The 8,174-nt window shown below is 37.0% G+C and overlaps 1 pseudogene; it reads left to right on the forward strand.

Moving 5' to 3' along the window:
- The first annotated feature begins 1,843 nt into the window (after nt 1-1,843).
- On the forward strand, nt 1,844-4,348 carry LOC149219416 (cytokinin dehydrogenase 7-like; annotated as a pseudogene).
- Nucleotides 4,349-8,174: the final 3,826 nt, after the last annotated feature.

Genomic DNA, 8,174 nt, shown 5'->3' on the forward strand with positions numbered 1-8,174 from the left:
ATTTAAATCTTTTAGATGGATGTGTTAATTGTCATCCATAAGCCAATCATCTCTTAAGACTTTTGCCAAATTAAAAAATTAAACAATGGCAAAATATGGAGAAAAATGTTTTTAGTTTATTAGTCCTTTGCTTCCTTCAATTTTTTTGGATGAAAATGGTGTCAATAAAAAAATACTATAGCACATAATATGGCTCAAATCCAATTTCACGAGATAACTAAACTCCAAAAAATCCAACCTAAGTGGATAAATTGCCTCCAAACCCCAAAATGCAGTTTCCCATTTTTTCATGCTATGTTCATATTTTTATAACCCAAATAGAAGACTTAGAAAACTCAATTGTTTATGTCTTGAATAGTCTAACTGAAATTGTATGTATAGATGGATTATAATGAGAAATCATAAGAGTGCTCACTAAACTTGGTGCTTCAATGAAAATCTCAACTCAAAGGTTATTCTTTATCATTTCATGAATAAATTTCATATGCAATGTAAATAAAACTCCATTCTACAAACTTGTCAATCTAAATCAATAAATTATAATTCTCGAAAATATCTAAAATAATAACACTCCTATACACTCTAAAGTATATGTATCTGATCTAATTAATTAATTGTTACAAGGGCCTAATTGAATTATATTTCTCATTTTCCGTTTAATGTAATAATCCCAAAAAAAATCTAAATAACTAATACATTATTTAAAAAAACACCCATAAAAATTAATTTAATAATAAACTTATCCATCACATCCTCCCGCACCATATCGTACATTTAATGTATTTATGTTTTTATCCTTAAATGGGAAAGCAAAATCCACTCATCTTTGAACCATATAAAAGTTCTAAATTATCAGTTTAAAAATGTAGCTACCACAGTCATGTTAATTTAGTTTTAAAATGTAACTACCAGTCATCTTGCAACTATCATCGAATCATAGATTACAACAATCAGAATTAAGCAATAAGGATTCAAGAGAAATACAAAGGCAAAAACAACAGCAATTCACCTCTCCCTAACAAATCAATCACTAGAGAACACATCAATTCAATACATGTGATCACTATAGTACACCATTTAGATACAAATGCAACGTATCATAAAAAGATAAATATGGTATAACTTCGATATATTTTGCAAACTAAAAATAGCATATAAACATATATAGTATCAATAATTCTGCTGTGGAATGCTGATTGATTGCCCTGTATTAGCGCTGGAGCTATCATAATCTCCCACGCGGCTATGGCAACTACCGCAATAGCCGTGTAAAGTGCCTGCACTTTACCGTATAATAAGCTACTCAATAAACATTGATTGCCTCTTAATCGTGCTGGAGATATCTTATTAACCCACGTGGCTATAGCGAATGCCGAAGTATCTGTTGAAAGTGTCTTGCAGTGTAGCGTGTAATAAACATTCGTTGTCAGGGAGAAAAGACAACCGGACGAATGCAACGTGTCGAAGTCATATACGTTTGACAGTGCACTGGGAGACATTATTATTTATGGTACTTATTAACGAGCAGTGGTTGTCTATGTCAATTACTAAATAATGTACTTAAATCTAATTATGGGCATGACTATTGACTTATTAACGAGCAGTGGTTGTATATCTCAATTGCTAAATAATGTACTTAAATCTAATTATGGGCATATACTGTTCTTCCTATTAAATCTAATGCTGGGTCTAATTGTGAGCATATGCTGTTCTTCCTATTAATGAGTCAATAGCATAGTGAATATTGGTAGAGGAAGTGCACTGTATATGTATTGAGATGCAGTGTGTAGGTAAGACCAAACGCAAGTGAGAATTATGAAAGAGGGCAAGTTTGATTGTCGGCTCTGCAATGAAAATGCTGATCTTGATGATACTTGTTCTCAACATGGAGATCAGAAAGGCCTACAACTGTGAAGAAAACGATTAAATATTTCGTTTTACTCGGCCCTATCTGAAGAAGATGATTATCAATCTCTAGTTGGGCTACGTTTTAACGATTCAGTCTTCATGGATGAAATTGCAAGAGCATCCCGTGATTTTGGAGGCATGTACCACCACAGGCCAGCTGCCATTGTATATCCTGAATCGATAGATGACATAGTTAGAGTTATAAAATCAGCAGCTATGTCTGATCACCTCACCCTGGCGGCCAGAGGAAATGGGCATTCAATCAATGGACAAGCTCAAGCCCTAAATGGAATAGTGGTGGACATGATGTCTGCAAGCATGAAAGGTATTCATATTTTTCATGGAAGGGAAGAGGAGGATACTCAGGCTTACGCTGACGTGTATGCAGGGGAATTATGGGTGGATGTTCTCAAGGCTACTCTGAGAGAGGGGCTTACTCCTCGTTCATGGACAGATTACCTTTTTCTCTCTGTTGGGGGTACTCTTTCTAATGGTGGTGTTAGTGGCCAAGCTTTTCGTTTTGGGCCACAAATAAGTAACGTATTGCAGCTGGAGGTCGTCACAGGTAAATGCAATAGTGCCCAGCAATCCTCCTTTTTGACTTACCTAAGGGAATGGCATTGCAATGGTTATACAATGGCTATTAATTAATGCAGTGGAACTCTCATATTATATTAATTGGTCGTTGTGAATGTTATTTCGAATTTTTTTGAAGTTGATTGTATTCATCTATTTATACAAATCCACAAAATGGAAAAATTAATCATTTGAAATTTTATTAAAAATGATGAAGGCAATGGAGAAACAATTTCCTGTTCTCCAAGGCACCAGAAGGAACTATTCTATGGAGTTTTGGGTGGGCTGGGTCAATTTGGCATTATCACCAAAGCGAGGATCGTTCTTCAACGCGCTCCCCATATGGTATTTAATGTTTTATATATTTTCAACCTTATAGAATGTGTTTCAATTTTTTTTTATAGGCATCGCACTTTTTAAATCTTAATTATTTAGATGGTTAAAAGTGGTGGGAATTTGGGCAAAAAATTTGTAGAGGTCATGTTTGAATCGTGTATTTGACTTGATCATGGAAATAGATTCAACATCATAAAAAAATGTCTAAAATACCTAAAATTTTAAAGTTAAACAACTATAACTTAAATTTACAAAAATCCTTACAAAATTTTCACTAAATATAACAAGAATTTCTATAACTTTACGGACAATTCCTCTGGACAGTTAGACTACGCATTCAGATTTGGCTCGGGATGGCGTTCCCTACTGATATTGCATGTGCATTTTATTTAAAAGCTCATTTACTTCGGAAATCTTCATCTCTTTTTCCTGTTTGCATCACAACTGTGGTCATCTGACAAACGGTAGTGCAGGTGAGGTGGATGAGGCTCCTTTACTCGGACTTCGGACTCTTTTCGGGCGATCAAGAGAGCCTCATTTCTCTCCCCGTTGACAAGTCCTTTGATTACATCGAGGGCTTCATGGTGACTAACATCAACGATCTCACTAACGGGTGGTTTTCAATATCATTATCGACCGACTCTTCCCTTGCTTCATCATTCATCCCTCCGAATTCAGGCCCAGTTCTGTATTGCCTCGAGGTGGCCTTATATTATCACAATACCACTGATTTCACGACCTTGAATAAGGTTTGATTAGATGATAACATTGTTCTTTTACATCAACTCTAAAATGGTAACTAAATAATTTTAAGAAAGTGAAATTGTACACACTCTGAACTCTCAATCTGCTTACAGAAAATCGACAGCATGCTGGCTCCTTTGAGTTTCATAAAAGGCTCGAATTACGGCATTGACATATCATATTTCGATTTTCTTAACCGTGTACATAGGGAAGAGATCTCCGCCAGAGCCACTGGAATGTGGGATACTCCTCATCCCTGGCTAAATCTCTTCATACCAAAGTCTCAAATTGCACGTTTCGATAACAAGGTTTTGAAGGGAATTCTTAAAGATGGCGTTGGAGGACCCATCCTCCTATATCCTCTGAACAGAAACAAGTAAATATACATATCCTGTGAATAACTTGTTAAGATTGTTAATCTTTAAAAGTTAAGCCTTCTTTTTCTGGTACATCCTATAAAAATGGGTGTTGCAGGTGGGATTCTCGTATGTCTACAGCAGTGCCTGATGAGGAGATCTTCTACCTGGTGGGGCTTCTACGTTTTATTCAACCAAATCCAGGAGGCCCTAATACTATCGAGAGCATGCTTGCAGAGAACGAGCAGATTCTTGGCATATGCGAAAGAGAGGGCATTGAAATGAAGCAATATCTTCCTCATTATAGAACGAAACAAGAGTGGAAGAGACATTTTGGTAGGAAGTGGGACCAAATAGTCGAGAGGAAACTCAAGTTCGATCCTCGAGCAATTCTCGCCCCAGGCCAAAGAATATTTTCCAGATCCTGACTAGTGCTATTCACTTATCTTATACAATGAAATATCGCTGCTGCTATGCTCCAGAGGTGTAATGGAGTTGAGGGTGTCTATTTCTGTTCGTCAATTAAGCTGGGTTGGAAAATTTGATAAATTGGAAGTTAGCAAGAAGAATTTGTTTTTCACTTTATTTAGCTGTCGAACACGACAGGCAAACTGAAATATGACTTGCCAAACTTTTCCTTTGTTTCTTTCAAACGAATACAATATTGGTAATATTCCAATCAATATATGTAAAAATCCAAATGGCTAAATAATGAACAGATCTGCAATATTTGAGTGTTTCAATTGAAAACACTAACAAGCCAAACACAGAACACAAGGGATTTAAAAAGAGATGCAGTCTTTATTTATATTATTAACTCGAAAAAAATAGTAAATGCCCATTTATATTAGAGAGCCTCTGAAATGGCATGCACGTTTGCACATCAAAAAAGAAAACAAAGACAATGAAGTACAATCGTACCCTGAATGTATCCACTAGCCAAACGCAGAACACAAGGGATCTAAAAAAAGATGAAGTCCTTATTTATATTATTAACCCGAGAAAATAGTTCATGCCCATTAATATTGGAGAGTCCTTGCACTGGCATGCACAGTTGTGCATCAAAAGAGAAAACAAATATATGGAAGCACAATCGTGTACCCTGAATGTATCCACCAAACAATTATACCCACGAAGTTGTCATCCCTCATATCAAACTAGAAGTGACCTGGCCAAGTTCTCAAGAAAAACACAATAAGATAGATAACTCATGAGATCACATAACTCATGAGATCACACACACTCTCAGGCTCCTATCCCCTTTTATAGGCTTGATGGACTCTTTAGAGACTTTATTTTATTTTTTTCCCTTGAAAAATGAGGGCAAATACTATGGGCCAATACCATGGGCAAATACCATGGGCAATTCTGTCCACTTTGACCATATCCAGAAAAGAGAATATTAAAAATCAAGCAATCCAATGCTATCCACAACAAAATCATTTGTACATTGATACCAGGGTCACATACAACCCATTGTGTTATTCCATGCCTCCATGCTAAATGTAATGGATCCTTCAATACTCGGATCCCAAACAATCCTCCCATCAATCCTACCCCCAATGGATTCTCCTGGATCCCAATGCCACCTAAGTCTTGGGACCTGTAGGTTATGATACCATCTCAACCCTCCATCATTGTCCATTCCTATGGGCCCAAGCTGCAATGTGCCCTTGGCTAAGAGTATCCCATCGATAGAGTTCCAATTCGTAATCTCTCGCCAATCCATCTCGTGGGAAGGATATAATACATGAATGCCTGCACATGGAATAAATCTACCATGTTGATGTTGCCTGATACTCAACTCATGCTGCTCCACCCGATCACCCAACTCTTCCCTGCTCTCCCTAATGTAAAAATATGGTTTGGTAGTACCGCAAGCCCTATCTATGTACTCCTGTAGAGGGTTTCTCTGGAACTCCCAATTGCATTCCTCCTCCTACCTTGTGAGGGACTTGAGAAGTTCCTCCATACTAGACAGTTTGGTCGTTGACTCGGTACGTACCTATATGAGCTCCTCAATTTAACTATTCTCCTGTGAGATAATGTCTCGGGATATCCAGACTCTCTGCTTCAACATCATAAGATATGTCTTGAAATCAATGATATTTCCTCGAAAGTCCTTTACTGGTGATTTTGGTGCCTTGTTGAATGTATCTGTACTTGTTTGCACCAGATGCCCCATGACCACAACTTCAACTTGAGTCTGACTAGTTCTCTGGGAATAATTCATTTTACACATTATTTCTGTCATGTTGCTCATCATATTCATGCTCATCATGCTGGTTCACTACTACTATATCCTCACTATAGTTTTCTTGGCCTCCTTCATCTGTGGAGATAATATGTTGTTCAATTTCTCCAATTGTCGAACATAGGTGTACTAGTGGATTGCTATCTATACTTGACTACTAATATTCTTTATGGAAATCCCCATGGAGTCCTATGGACTCAGTTATATGGGAGTCTACCTCATCAATACAATTAGGTAGAATTTCCTCATGCACTTCCAAATGCTTGCCATACTGAAAGTCTCCTTGAATAATATCACTCTACTACTCACCATCTTGAAAATCAACTATAGAAGAATCTCCTTGATCTAAAGGAATCTCCTCTTGTTCTATCCTTGTTGCCTCCTTCCTATCACCTGGACATGAATGGTTAAGTGCCCAAGGTCCCTTATAAATAAAGCATAGTCCTCTCCTTCATAGCTCATTCTTGTTGAAAAATTTACTACATTTGTTCTTGCTTCCTCCATCAACTATTTTAAGCTCCTTATTTGTCAGCACCCTTCTGAGCAATTTTATGTTTTGCATGACCTACTTCTCCACTAAATCATAGGCGTCTAGTGATACAATTTGTTCCTTTCTCCAAATGGTCAACAATTTGGATCTTAGTATCTTGCAGATGTCAGCATCTCCTTCTAAAAACAAGGCCATAATCTTTTGCATGCTTGTTTTAACACTGTGTGGATGAGCTTATGTAATGCTGGTGTAAAAATTATGGAACACCTAAAAGATCAAGTCCTCGCATTCCAGATTCAGCATGAATGTGCCAAAGGTGAACTCTGCCATGAGTTCTAAGATTTTGTGCTGCTTCTCGAAGGTAGGAAGCATGATGTTGTTCAACTCTTGAAGGGCTTCTACTATTAGCTGCATTATCTCCCTCATGATATCATTATTGTAGCGTAGTAGTGACGATGTTAAAGATATTATCCTGTTGAGACAAGAAGCAACTGTGATCCTGACCTCTTCACAAGTATGATTCGAGAGTTTGGGTTGTATCAATGAAAGCATGGATGGCTTGAAAGCCCAACTGAGTTTCTTCAATTCTGGCTACCCTACCCTGGACAAACATGTGTCTAATTTCTCCAACTTATGAAGGTCTATATTTGAATTTGCTTGTTTCAATTCAGAGCCAAGTGTGAAGAGCTTAGCCCCTCTTCCTTGTGCTTCATTCACTTCCGATGAGTGCTTTGGTTGCAAAATGACATGGACTCTTTTTGAAAATGACATGTTTTTTTTACCATCATTTTGATCTAAGGAGGTACTGCTACGTAAAGGATCATATATTCTCACTAGTTCATCAATAAGTTTTTGGCTTTTTTCCAAGGTCTCTTCAAGACAGTCTATCTTCTCCCATTCCAAAGCAAGAAAGGAATACACTAATTCTTCATAATCATATTTTAACCCAAAGATATTATAGACTTAGAAATTATCCTCCCTTTCACTTTTTTTTTAAAACAAACATCATTTAACTTTTGGAAATTCTATAGCAAATTCACTGCAATATGTTTTTGAGATCTCACAAACACCTAGCAGGATAGTGACAGAAAATGAGATTTCTACCCTAAAACCCAACCTTACATTGGACATAGCTTTCAGATCAGTGTCTTGCATAGAGATCCTCCATTGAAGATAAGACATTTAAGTTATAAGAATGCCTTTACTGCTTCTATTGTGACGATAATATCAAACCATCTTCTCCTCTTCTTGCAATTAAAGTTCTGGTAGATACAAGGATCTGTTAGAATATGATACTCAGAATAGCTGGATACGGCAGCCATCCAATCAAGATCAGATTTGGACCAAAGGTTAGTCGTTCCCATAAAGCACAAGGGCGAATGAGAAAAAATCCCTGTTGTGTACTGTGAAACCGAAATGTTCACGTAATCTCCTTATTATTTTAAATCAATGGCATACACGACTCTGCACACATCATACCTTAGTTTCTTCGCTCAAATGTTTCTGCAGT

Source organism: Pinus tabuliformis, chromosome Q (genome assembly GCF_031772625.1).
Source record: "Pinus tabuliformis cultivar Carrire ecotype Pingquan chromosome Q, CPIR1, whole genome shotgun sequence".
NCBI lineage: Eukaryota > Viridiplantae > Streptophyta > Pinopsida > Pinales > Pinaceae > Pinus > Pinus tabuliformis.